Source organism: Megascapheus bottae, chromosome 4 (assembly GCF_031878675.1).
Source record: "Megascapheus bottae isolate mThoBot1 chromosome 4, mThoBot2.hap1, whole genome shotgun sequence".
In the NCBI taxonomy this organism is placed as follows: domain Eukaryota; kingdom Metazoa; phylum Chordata; class Mammalia; order Rodentia; family Geomyidae; genus Megascapheus; species Megascapheus bottae.
The window spans coordinates 33,167,263-33,180,867 of record NC_143512.1 but is presented as its reverse complement, the minus strand read 5'-3'; the positions used below and the strand labels follow the sequence as shown (position 1 = coordinate 33,180,867).

Here is a 13,605-nt window from a genome sequence, read left to right as displayed (position 1 = left end):
TAGTGTTTAAGAAGATGTAAGGAAAACCCACTTGGGAAAATTATTCCATTTTGAATGTAAATAATGCATTTATCTCATTATTATGTATATTAATGGTAACTTCAGTTGGGGACAGATACTCATGAATATACCCATTCATATTCTGCCAAGACATTGGAGAAGTCTTGCTATGCATCTTAAAAAAGGAAATACATTCTATGTTGTTGTTCTGTTGGGGTGTTTTTTATGACTGTGGTGATGTTTTAACCTTCATAATTTGATTTTTTAGTGACTTCATTGTTAAGTTTCTAGTATGATAAAATAGGATAAGGAAAGTAACTTGGCTGTGTCTTTTATATTTACTTTTAAAGGATCATTTTATCAACCTGTTTCTAACTATTTCAAGAAAAGATTCTAGATGTCAAAACCTGCAGTTAACATTCTTGTTTAGAAATACACAAAATAATACTTTGACGTTGGCAACTCAGATGTATTATTCGGCAAAACAGCAATTACTCATTGTTTTGCTCTTACATGTTAAGGACTATGCGACACTTGGTGACACAATAACAAAATTGCAAAGTCAATTATATTTAAAATAGACATCTTAATAAAACACACACAACTAACTCTTTTTACTTTCTGAACTGTTTTGTTTCCTTTCACTGATTGTTTACAGTCAAATACAATGTGAAGTTAACCCTAAGGATGACTGACTTACACACATTAAAAAAAAAAAAAACTTTTAAAAATGGAGAGAAGGGCATAATATAAAGGGGTAGCATATTTCCGAGAGCACTAGACTCCACCTTATGGGGGTGCTAGAATGCTTTCAATTTTTTTTGAAAGCTCTGTTTATGATGTTTTCAAATGTCAATCACAGTGGCAACACTGAATGAGTAGTAAGTCAAAATTTATGCAAAATTTGACAATTCAAAGAAGTAGAGCCATAAGCCAAGTGGAGTGCATTTGTATTTAGTTAGAGAGGGTTTCAGGTAGTGGTAGGTACTTTTTTTTTATTCTATTTTAATTGCACAAGAAGCATTTTTGTTGCTTGAACTTCCAAGTAGTAAATTCTACTCAACTCAGCCTCCAGCCTGAATGGAAGTTCCCATCAGAAAATAAAAATGTTTATCTAGATAAAATAACTTCCTTAATGAACTAACTCTCTTATTTCTTTTCCCTTCTTTTGGTATTTTCTGCAATGTAGCCCTCGCAATGATATTAGTTCTACTGTGGGAAAATATTATAATTGAGATCTGGTAAGTTATTTGCAGACTTCAAGTTTTTCTTTACACTGTGCTGACATTTAGTACAGCCCTGGTGAGGGAAACAATACTACCATTCATAGCTCTAGACGTAGATTTCAATCGACTTAAGCGGGCACAATGAAACTTGGTCATTCACTGGTTACCCATATTGTGTTCTCAAATTTTCTCTCAGCAAAAGTATAATGACTCAGTATTGTATGGTTGCATAGACAAGGGCTCGGAACAAGAGACACTAGTTTTGTCTGACGGTGTGAGAAAGTCGTGAAGGGATCTTTTCTTCCAGATGGTGTTAAATTCAGCTGCCTTTTTAACATTGGCCTTGCACAGCAATCTGCTGCTCCCCTTGCACAAAGACTGTGCTTGGTTCCCACTAGTTAACATGCATACTCACGCAACCTGCAACTTCACTCCAACTGTTTTACAATGCACTGGGATGCTAAATAAACTTGATCCATTTTCTGCCAATGTTAAAACTAGCTTTCAAAGAACTGCTTAATTGATATTTACACTTCTTCTGATTTAAATGTACATGCCTTGGGAATATTTCAGATTTCAAAGAAATATCACCTTATTATAAGGACATTGTGGAGATTATCTGGGACTCTTTTCAGACCCATGCTTAGATACCTCCTCCAACATACATAAATAAAACAAAATGTCAGAAGTTGGATGTGTAATAGAAAAAAAAGAAAATCAGGGACATGTTGCAGCAGGAGCAGTGGAACAGCAAAAAATAAAATGAAAATAACATTGAAATGTATTTTTATTGATAAGTTATGTAACATTAGTATGATACAAAGCAAGTTTGATATGACAATGGCAAACACATAATTTTAATATTTATTTTCCTTAGATGTTATATTTAACATATTTACATAAAAGACCAAGATGTAGGCAAAAGCTTCAGTAATTTGACTCCATTGAGTGCTTTCAGTAAACAATAGGTTCCCCCAGCAAACATCTTATTGCCTTAATTGAACCTCCTTGAGAAAGAAACCACACACTTTGTAATGTAAATGTTAATTGTAGTAGACAATGGTTCTAGGTAAATAGCACCCCTGGACATGAAGTAAATGAAAGGAATACAGGCACTTAACAATGAAAGGTTGTTTGCACAAACAGTGCTTCAAATGTAAATAAACAAGGGTCTTCTCAACGTTCACTACCCTAGTAAAACTTTGGCACGTGTTCAGCAGTTCCTAAATGAAAGTAACAGTGGTTTCACAGACTTTCCACTCTGAGGCCTTATAAATAGTTGAAGCTACAAAGGAGAATGTACTGCCTTAAAGAATAATTATGTATTCTGGGGTGTTTGTAATCTAGGCCACATGGAAGATTAACAGGCTAGTTGAGGCATTTTCTTTACTGCAATGGCTGTCTTTATGTGGAATGCCTGTACAAATATTTGCTGGGTGACTTGTGACAAAATGTAAGGACTTTCAGGAAAGGGCTGGACTGTAATGGAGATCTTCAAAACTCCAAAGTATATGCTAGGCATAGTCATTTTTAGCTTAACACATTTAAAACACATTTAAATGTGACTGATCCAAAACAACTTTTTATCACTTGGCCATTGCAGTAAACTTTCCATCAGTTGTGTGGTTTTATTCCTACTGTGTATACTGTCTGCATGAACAGACCACATTTCTTTAAGTACTTTAAATTATAACCCAACCAAAACAAAAGCCAGAAAGTGGTCACAGGACCCTGTGTACTGACAGAGGTGTGTACTCTCAAGATATGCAAATAGCAATACAACATCCTTGAAATTGGTTTCTAGTTGCTTCCCTTAAGTATTGAAAATCTCAACCAAAAAGAAAAGCCAAACTTCATCGTGGCCAGATTAAACAGTGGTTACAAAATTAACAGAAAACAGACAGCAAGCAGCAGCTACAGGCCAGTTGGCGTTAGCATTTGGGAGGCTGCAGATGGCTGTGGGTGGGAAATGCCTTTACTTTCTTAAGGATGGAGATGAGTATGGTGTGTGCACTTGATGTTTTTTTCATACGCCTACCCCCCAACAGGGCTGTCTGTCATAGGCTACCGGCCCGCTTTACCACTTGCCCCCGAGCGTGGGAATCGGAGCGTCCTGCCGTTCACATCTCCAGCACTCCCGTTTAGCGGAATCAATTAGGCAGGACAGACCCTCAGATTCCCCCACCCCCTTCCCATTTTTGTCAGGTCTATATACGTCCTAATTATTTCAGTTTGGGATGCCAGAGCTGTTTCCCGGATAGACCCGATCATCCTTAAACAACAACAACAACAAAAAAAAAACACCAAAAAAACAAAAACCAAAACAAAACAAAACAAAAAGAGGAGGTGCACACGTGGGTCGTGGCGTTAATGTCACTTTCATTTCCAATGCTAGGCGCAGAGTAAGACAGAACAGTTTTTTTTTTTTTTAACACGTTGACAAGAGGGGAGGCGATCTCGTCTCCATCATGTCTTTCTGCTTCAGTAGCTTCCTCAAGGAAACCCTCTTGGAACAGAATTGCATCTGTCCTTGGATTTTCAATAGAAGAATTAAAAAAAAAAAAACCTCAGCCTTTTCTTTTTTATGCTTTTTTTTTTCTTTTTGCATTTACCCTGCTAGCTCTAAATCCTCGGTAGGTACAAATTATTAGGTTTCCCAAATAAACTTTTCTGAAAGTCTAATTTCACAGATTTTGATATACAGACCAAATACATTTTAAAGTGCTCAGAATAGATTTCAGATTTGGGGGGAGGGGCTTCAGAAGGGAACTGCCCAAGTCAACATAATTATGGAATCATTTTTAAACAAGGCATCAGACATCTCTACAGCAGCTAAGGGAGAAAAAAAAACACAACACCCTACATATAAACTTTTTTTCTGAAAACAGAACAAACTATTACATGCAAATTTACTCATTACTACTATACAATTCTCTGCAGCAACCTCTACCCTCAAACTCTAGCATTTTTATATTTCATCATAGATGGCTCATTTAATTTCCTTTTATCCTCCCCCCCATTTAATCAATCATAAGGAAAACAAAAACAGAAAAAAAAACAAAGTTAGATTCAATAAGTATTCCTGACCTTTCTGGTTTTTACTGTCTCTTGGTTGTAGTCTCATTCTCCCACGCGCCCCGGCGATCTTGAAGGAGTTTTTACTTTCGGTTATCTAGCTTTATGAAGACCAATACACTCATACAGCTAGATAACCAAAGATAACAACTCGCTTCCCTCACTCGCCTCTGTCTTCCTCTTGCCACACTCCAGATCCCGATTCCTTTCTGGCAATACCGAAGAGTAGTCCGCCACGACACGGTGCTGCGCTTAAGAGTCTTCCTTTTATGAAAAATAGGACCTGGTTTCTGTCTGTGTGTGTGCGGCTAAGTCATCCAAATAAGAGCTGCTGTTGCCTTCTGAGTTTATTCCAAACTTTTTTTTTCCTCTCCCCTTCCAGCAAGTAATCTCCGACAGAGTGTTAGCCAACAATTCATCTATTAATATCAGAAAACAAAACCAGCTACTAAGGTGCAGCGAGCTGTTTCGCCTTGAGCAGCAGCCGTCGGTCCCTTCACAGGCCTGTATTTGCATTGTAAATCGCTTCATTTCTCACGCAAGACTCTTTAGCCTTCCTCTATAGAGATGTATAAAGCCAATGGCAATTTCCAGCGTTGGTTAAGGAGGAAGGGGGAGGGAGGGGGAAATCCCAAATTCTATAGAAGTGACAGCTGATTCAAGGATCTACTCCCGATCCTTTTGGGTTAGGCAGCAGGAGATTTACTTTATTATTATTATGATTTTTTTTTTTACCAAGTGGCGGTAGCTTGATTGCATATATCTTGTATGGGAGTGATTTAGGGGGAGGAAAAAAAAATCCTCGATTTCACAAGGCTTCTAGGCTGGGGAAGCGAAGGTGCCTTCTTGCTGGCGTGCTGCTGCCCCCGGTCTGAAAGAAGGAGAAAAGGGCCATCATTGGACTGTGGACCAGCCCGGCAAGGTCAAAGGTCTGAGACCGCTGGAGACCAAAGTAATGATGATGTCATGAGAAATCCCAAGTACACGGTTATTGATATACATCAGTGATCAGTCAACTGCCCCGCGCCTGCAGCCCGAGGAGCCTTGGCGGTAGCAGCTGCTGGAGCAGCGGCGGCGGCGGCAGCAGCAGAAGCAGTGCAACAAGCCCTGGGTTCTCCATCCACATTTCTTCCTCTAGCTCTACCGCCTGCGCCTTAAAAAGCAACCCACGGCCTTTTACCTCCTTGGTGCTAGTGTAGATCGCTCTAATATCCAAAGACTGGAAGAAATCTCTCTCTGAGGACAGATAAAAAGCATTTCAGGTCTGGGCAACGTCTCTGCAGGCATTTCTCTTCTGGCAGATTGCATAGGCAGCCAGATGGAAGGCACTCTGCTGTTGCTTAAAACAGGGCCTTGCTTTCTGGGGCTGGGAATCAGGTCTACATTACCCACCGAGTTCCATGTGTGATTACGATGACAATTTTCCCTAGTGCTGGGTTTCTAATGGCTTTGGAGCTCGGGCATAGTTTGTATCTAGGTACCATGACGATATGGCAGCATATTTTGTTCTGGGAATTCAGACAGAACGTTCTAAGCAGTTGGACTTCATCCTTTAAAACACCACTGTATGCATAGGGCGTGTGCACTAGAATGCGGCACAGGTGACACACTGCAGAAATACTTTCTAATTTTACTGTCGGAAAATTGCTGAGCCTTTGTCTATTGTTTAAAACATCACTTTTCATGCAGAAGGACCACATACATACACTTGTCTTGCTTATGACACTATGAAAAACATAGAGTTACCTCCTGAAAAGTATCCACTGAACACACCTGTATGTTAAGCGCAGGAGTCTCCCTCTACCTTCTTTTTTTCCCCACCCCTTCTTTCTTCTGTCTAGAGGGGAATTTTTTAAATTAATTAATGAGCCTTACCGATTTGCTTGGAAGTTTTCTAAGTGTGACTGTGATCACTTCAAAGGAATGTGCTTTCCTTGCTCTCCTTTGTAATAGGTAAGCTATGTCTTAGCACATCTATAATATGTATAGTTCTAACATTCAGATAGGCCTCACCAAAATATGAGAAGTAGTCTTCATAGAGACATATTGATAAATGAACCTTATAGAATATTTTAAAATGCAAGTTATGTTTGCTGGTGTTACTATTTATTAAAATATGACATATGAAAATGTAATAGATCTTAGTATTTATAGCTAATTTATTGTAATACTTCCATTTTGATGGGTTGAGTATATTTCCCAATGACTTGAATACTGTCAGAAGTATACTCTTTCAGAACATAACTCATTAATTCAGTAATTTTTTTCATTTAAGATGTATATGACCATAATTGTCCAATCATATACAGAATACATAGAGTAACATCACACATCTAAGACTGGTAAGTAAAGACTGGCAGAGGGGAGAGGAACTCATAAAAGAGTTTAAAATAGCTTATCAATTAAAGTTTAAATTTAGTAACACAGATGTCAACTTTTTCTTGGATTTAAAATTTTCATTTAGTTTTGTGATAAGCATTAGATTTCTGGCTATTTAGGAAAGATGAGAGTGAGGCCATTGCTCATCTGTTTTTCTTATTAAATTATAGAGCAAGAGGTAAGAGCAGAAATTTCTACATTAGGTAATATATAAAATGCATATGAAACTATAAATGAATTCAGAAAAACAATCATGGAATTGCTGTTCCTTCTTGAAGTGTTTGGGCACAGTATATACTACTGAATTAAAATTTAACACATCACTGAGGCACATGCCACTTTTGACATTATGTAAAGCCCTAATGAGCTTTGAAGCCTTGGAAGATTGAAGAGCAATGTGGCCTTGCTTTCCAAGACCTGGAAGCAAAGTCATTAGTGATCTGGCATGTATTACAAAAAGAAAGCATTTGAGCCAATGTATTCAGTTCCTTAAGCCAAAGCTCAACATATTCCAGGTATCTTTAGAATATCTTTACATATACCTAGTTAAGCACTAGTGAAAGCACAGAGATTTTGTACAGTAGAAGCTGCATATGCATTACCCCCATATTAATGTGAATTCACAAATTATTATGACTGACATCCATACTTAATCATTAAATTCAGTTTTAGAAGCAAAGTACTTATCACAAAAGCCAATACACTGAAGACTTAAATGCTTCTGCCATTAGCAGCTATATGCAATACTATCTTTAAATAACATCTTCTAAGACAATGTAACATAGTCATCCTACCAACTTACTCAATTGAAATATGTGAACCTACATATCTGCTACATGTAACATAGGTTTATCATGGGAATCCCAATGTGTGAAATGAGCCAAGATGAAAGTTATGGGGCAGTCTTTTCATTAGCCATATAGCCGGTGAAATATTTTACCTCCACATAATCTCTTAGGTATGACACAATTTTTAAAAAACAATACTCAGGCTTAACATTGATCACCTAATTATTTCAAATAATGCCAAGGTTTATATTATGGTTTCTCTCTCTCTCTCTCTCTCTCTCTCTCTCTCTCTCTCTCTCTCTCTCTCTCTCTCTCTCTCTCTCTCTCTCTCCCTCTCCCTCTCCCTCTCCCTCTCCCTCTCCCTCTCTCTCTCTCTCACACACACACACATATTTCTGTAGTCTGAAGTATAAATTAAAACAACTGTGCAGCTCTAATGATTCCTAGCAATGTCTGTTATACATTAAGAGTGACTCTTACCACTTACATTTAAAAAAACAGTTTTGGTTTTAAAAAGATATGTGAACCTGATCTCCACACTAACTTGTGAAATCTGCATATTTCAGGATGTACTATATTCAAATGGCTTGCCTGATCATTTTCTGACAAATTCCCACTAATAGCCAGTAGATTAGGATGTGATAGTCATGCTTGTTTTCTAATCTTTTTATAGGTCTTCAGATGGCTGAAACATGAAACATCCTGGTTTATTTGAGAATAAACAAGCTCTACAGAAATTATAAGTAAAAAGTTAGGATTTTCCACATATTTGCATCAAATTATGCTATTTTATAAACTCAAATACATGTATTTGTCACTAATATTGAGAACACCTCTGCATCCTATTCACACTACTGCAGAGCACACCAATACCTGGCTTAACAAGAAAACCTCTTTTTTTTAAATATTATTTTGTGTGATTCTTATGGATGTAAATCAAAGTCCACTATTACAGTTGAGACAACTATTTTTCTTATAAATGCCATTTAACATAAAGCCATCTGCATGGTTTAGGTAAAATATTTTGCTGGTTTACTTTCTAACAAAAATAGTGATTACTTTTTCTGCATCCTTAATTTTTCCTCATAGTTGTAAGTTATGTTTACATTATGCTTGATTTATAATATACAAAGACTCCATGCAAGAGAAAAATCCTGAATATGCAGAAACTTAGATTTTCCTGCAATTCTATCTGTTGCACTAGGAATGAATCTCTCTCTATATATATCTATATACATGAACTGCAGGCCTGAATAAATAATATACTATTTTAATTTTTTATGTGACTTTCATTTCATCAAATATAATTTTTTAAATTACCTTTTGTTGGTTGGGTAGTCTATTCATTTTATGCTTCTTTGTAGTCTCATCTGAAAAATAGTCAAGAAAACAAATGATCACAGTTTCTATATAATATAATAATATCTAGATATGGCTTCATTTAAGTGATTGCAATTACCATTACTCCTTAAAATGCCAAGAGATTCCACAAAACCCCACCACAGTAAGCATACCCTTGGTTTCAGCACCTACAGGGTTAAATATGGTAATTTGCATTTAAATGGAGACATGCATGATAATGGGGATGCAAAATATGCAGAATCTAGAGGGGCTTGGGAAATTAATTTTTTTCTTTCTCCTTTTATTTTTATCTTGGAAAAAAAGAGGGACTTATGAAACATTAGGGATTTGAACCTTGTAACCTGTCATACAAAAGAGAAGTAAGAGCATCACTACTGAAGGATTTAAAGTCTGAAACAAAGTCTTATTTCCTAAATGTTTAAGGAACTGAATTTCCATGCCTTTCAAACAATGGGAATCCCTGGATAAATGTCTAATCCATTAGAAAGATGCAAATAGTTTACTGTAAGGCTATAGCATGGTGAGATGTGCATTCATATCTATGGCTCCTGATTGGCTCTTTCCTCCAGTAAATCAATGAATAATGTAAAACCTGATTGCTGTAAAGTGGTGGATTTTTTTATTCCCATCCCCCTTCCCCCCACCATCTAATATTCAAGAAGTCTTACACTTCCAACATAGGCTGCTTTTCTTTTATGATTTTTATGCTTATTGCTTTGTTTTTTATTTTTTATTTTTTTGGACTGGTGAGGTGGGTGGGGCTTTTGGTTTTGCAAAATGAAAGTACTGGTTCAATTATGCTCACTACAGAGGCTCCATCCTGAGCCAGCGCCCTAATTGCTAGTGCTAAGGTGGAGAAAAAGGGTTGGTGGCAGATATGGGCACCAGCATAGAGGAGAAATTGAATCTGACCCTAGCTTTCCGGGTCCAAGGCAGCCAGAGCTGCAGTGGGGACCGGGCCAAGGCCCTGACTTTGACAGGGCCTCCGATCTAACTTCGGATCAATTCCACTGCTGCCGGGATCCCAGAAGATAGGGCCCCATTCAAACACCTCCAAGAACATTTGCGAGAGAGAGAGAGAGAGAGAGAGAGAGAAGAGAGAGAGAGAGAGAGGAGAGAGAGAGAGACGAGAGAGAGAGAGAGAGAGAGAGAGAGAGAGATGAGAGCAGACAGAGAGAGACAGAGAGAGAGACAGAGAGAGAGACAGAGAGAGAGACAGAGAGAGAGAGACAGAGACAGAGAGAGACAGAGAGAGACAGAGACAGAGAGAGAGACAGAGAGACAGAGACAGAGACAGAGAGAGAGAGAGAGAGAGAGAAACAAATAGCTCCCCCTCCTCCCACCTGGAGAATCTAATGCAAATACATTTCTGGGTTTCCTACGTCCCCGTGTATCTGCAGAAAATTCCAAGCCACCCAGAGGAAAGCTTGCCTTCTCACCTAGGGGCTGGGTTCTGAGTACACCTCCAAAACCAGGTTATCAAAGCCATCTGAAGACGGAACCAATCCAAGTCCCAAGAACAACTAACCAGGAAGGTTGTGCCTCGGTGAAGCTGACCTCGGGGTAACCCTGGATGGCGGCAGCTTCTCGCCTTCCAGTATCCAAAAGGCGGAGAGGACTTCGAAGTGGAACCCTACCAGATACCTTTAGCTACTCTACTGAAGTTTTCCACCCAGATCTACTCAGACCCTGGCTCGCTTCGGGGCCAGGGAACTCGACAACTTTGTTCAAAAGAGGCAACCTATTCAAAATCCGAATGCAGAACGCAGGAGCGCAAAATGCACTTAACTGTACTGAGATTTTAGATGCAGTAGAGGAAATGTCCCACCGTCACATAACACTGACACGCGCCTCTCTCTCTCTCCTCTCTCTCTCTCTCTCTCTCTCTCTCTCTCTCCTCTCTCTCTCTCTCTCTCTCTCTCTCTCTCTCTCTCTCTCTCTCTCTCTCTCTCTCTCGGCACTTGTATTCGAGTCGGGTGGAATCAGTGGATAATTAACAGTCGTGGGCCAAGCAACTCACGAGATCAACAGGTTTGGCATGTGAAGCACACAATCAATTAGCTGAAACCAAGCCCCGGACTGGCCCCTCGGAGCGGCCGGGAATCCGGCGGCGGGGCTCGGCGGGCGGAGCGGCTGCCGGGCGGGCACCGCGGATCCCCCGCTGCCCGCGGAGCCGCAGCCCGCGGAACCACCACGGATACTCACTTGATCTTTCTGCGCCACGCAGCGTCGCACCCCCCACAAAATCCGGGCCGGACAGGAATCAAGGTGCCAGGCAGAAAGGCAAGATCCAGTCACAGCGAGGTCACAGCGCACAAACAGGCTCCTTCAGGCATCTCAAAAAAATAAATAAATAAATAAATAATAAAAAAAGAAGAAAAAGAAAGAAAAAAAAAGAAATTCACAACATTCCTCTCTTTAGCACATTTAAAACTGCCGCTCAATTCCACATGGTGATTCTTGCTTGATTGCATCTAAAATAGTTTATACAGGATCCTTCCCTTCGAGAGGAAGAAAAGGCGCCAAAGACCAAGGAAGGAGGTAAAAAAAAAAAAGCCAACTTTCCCCCCAGCAGCAAGCACTTGCTCCCTAAGCCTCGGAGTGGAGACTGAAGTGGTGTGTGCGAAGCTCGGCAAGTTTTTGGGGGGGCTGTCCAAGGTCTAGTCCAGCCCCCTCTGCCGAGGAGGACGTGCTCTGAAACTCAACCAATTTCCCCACTGCTTTTGTTACTGATGAACTGAAGCCCTATTGTTCATCCATTGCCACGGTCTTTTTCAGTCCCCACACTGCGCTCTGCGTTGCCAGAGATAATGAATTTGCACCCAAACCTCTCAAAGTCCCCTCCTGACAGACGGAACAAATTAGAAATGTCTAGTCTGAAGGACAGCAATGGCTACATTTCCCTATTGAAGAACGCAAACCACACATTTCTTTGGAAACTTCTTTTTTTTTTCTCCTTCCTTTTTCTGCCTTCGATTTTTCTCGTCCCTTCTTTTTCCTCCAACCTTCCCCCCTCCCATCCCTTGGTTTCTTAAGATGACAGAATTTTTTTCTTTTTACAGAACCGTACTATTTTGTTTGTTCCATGATCATTTTGTGTAACTTTGGCCTTTCTACCTTTTCTTCTTTCTTCTCCTTTCTTTCAGAACTCCCTTGGCAATTTTATTTACAAACTTGGAGAATGACCTTTTGACTTGCGGACTTTTTTTTTCCTTAAAAATTTCTAAAAGGTCTTTTGGTGCAAGTCTTCATCTCTTTCTCTTTTTATTATTTTTGGGGGGGTATGATTTTTTTAAATGTGTTTGGCTAAAGGCAAAAAACACATTATAAGGATTTTTATTCTCTAAATTCAGTGCTATTGCAAAGGTACCAAGTACACACTGTAAGGGCTATTTGCGGAGAAGAAAAAGCAAGTGTGTGTGTGTGTGTGTGTGTGTATTTCCAGGGAAAGGCGGAGATTTGGGAGGGTGGAGGTGGAAGTGTGCAAAGGGAGAGGTGGGGTGTTTCAGGAAGGTGGGCTTCCCGCAACACGATCTGGGGAGGCTGTCAGGGGCGTCTGCGCTGGGGGATGGGAGGGGCGGGAGGCGGTGCAGGAATCCGTCCCGCTGAGGGCTGTCTGCCCTCCCTGGGCCTGCTCGCGCGCCCCAGGCTGGACGCAGACTGGGCGCGGGTGTTTGCGCGCCCGGGCGTTTGTTCCGAGCGTGGCGCGGCGTGCGACTGGGGGCGACGGGAAGGAAGGGGGGGGATGGAGAGCTGTAAAAATCCAGACCAGTGGCCCGTATGTAAATTCGGCACCAGGGGAGAGCGGGGAGGCAATAATGAGAGCCACGAGCGCGCGGCCCCGCCGGCAGCCCCCAGCTTTCCCGCCAAGTGCAGCCGGAGGACAGACAGCCATGCGTGTCCTTGGCGGGAGGCCCCCCCTTCCCGCCCGCCGCGCGCGCGCGCGCCCGCCCGCCCCTTCCTCCTCCCCCGCGCGCATGCACACACTCCCCTCGCCGGCGTGGGGGCCCAGTGACCACGAGCGTGTCAGGAAAACAAAGCTGGGGCTGCGAGGTGGAACGACCAAACGGGAGCCCTAGCGACCGAGGCAGGTCTCGGGAAGCCGACCCCGCGGCCTCTGGCGCCCCTGCCTTGCCTGCGGCGGCCTGGGTTCCTGGCTCCGAAAATGCCCGCGGACCAAACGCTGGCTGTGCGGGAGAAGGCGGCGGGGGCGAGTGTGCACGCCGGGGCGCGCACGGGCACGCACTCGCGGCGGCGCAGGCCCGCGAGGAGGGAAGCCCCGAGGAAAACGCAGGCCCTGGCCAAGCAGGCAGGGCTGCGGCCACGGTACGGCCCGCAGCTCCCAGTCCCTGTCCCCAGACAATGCGACGTGTAGGGCCCGGCCGTTTCCTAAGAAGGCTTTTTTCGGGCCTCTCGTCATCCAAGGGTAAACTCGAACCCCAGACTAGGCGCTCTGCCCTGCCAGGGCTCCTCACCAAAGTCCAGAGCTGACCGAGTAAAGAGTGAACCGTCACTCACAGCTCCCGAGCACCTCCCAGAGCACACACACACACACACACACACACACACAGGCACGCACGCACGCGCGCGGCACTCCCATCCCATTAAAAAAAAGGAAGAAAGAAAGAAAAACCCAAGCGGCCCCTGGCACCGCAGTTAATGAAGGCGTCGCGCATAATGACTTCGCGGGTAAATAGGTACCGATGGCTGAGCAATTTACCTCTCCCTACTGGGAACAAGTGTAGCTTAATCGTGTTTTAGGAGTGATTTGCTGA

At 41.9% G+C, this 13,605-nt stretch overlaps 1 long non-coding RNA gene across 2 annotated transcripts in view; it reads right to left on the bottom strand.

The window, feature by feature from the left end:
* Nucleotides 1-2,034: 2,034 nt before the first annotated feature.
* Nucleotides 2,035-13,605, bottom strand: part of LOC150064244 (uncharacterized) — a 26,821-nt gene continuing 15,250 nt past the window's right edge. For both annotated transcript variants that reach the window (XR_016535253.1, XR_016535252.1), the window contains exons 2-4: nt 11,036-11,166; nt 8,789-8,838; nt 2,035-5,172 (exon numbers count right to left, since the gene is read on the bottom strand). This is a non-coding gene — a long non-coding RNA (uncharacterized LOC150064244). The remainder of the gene's footprint in view (nt 5,173-8,788; nt 8,839-11,035; nt 11,167-13,605) is intronic.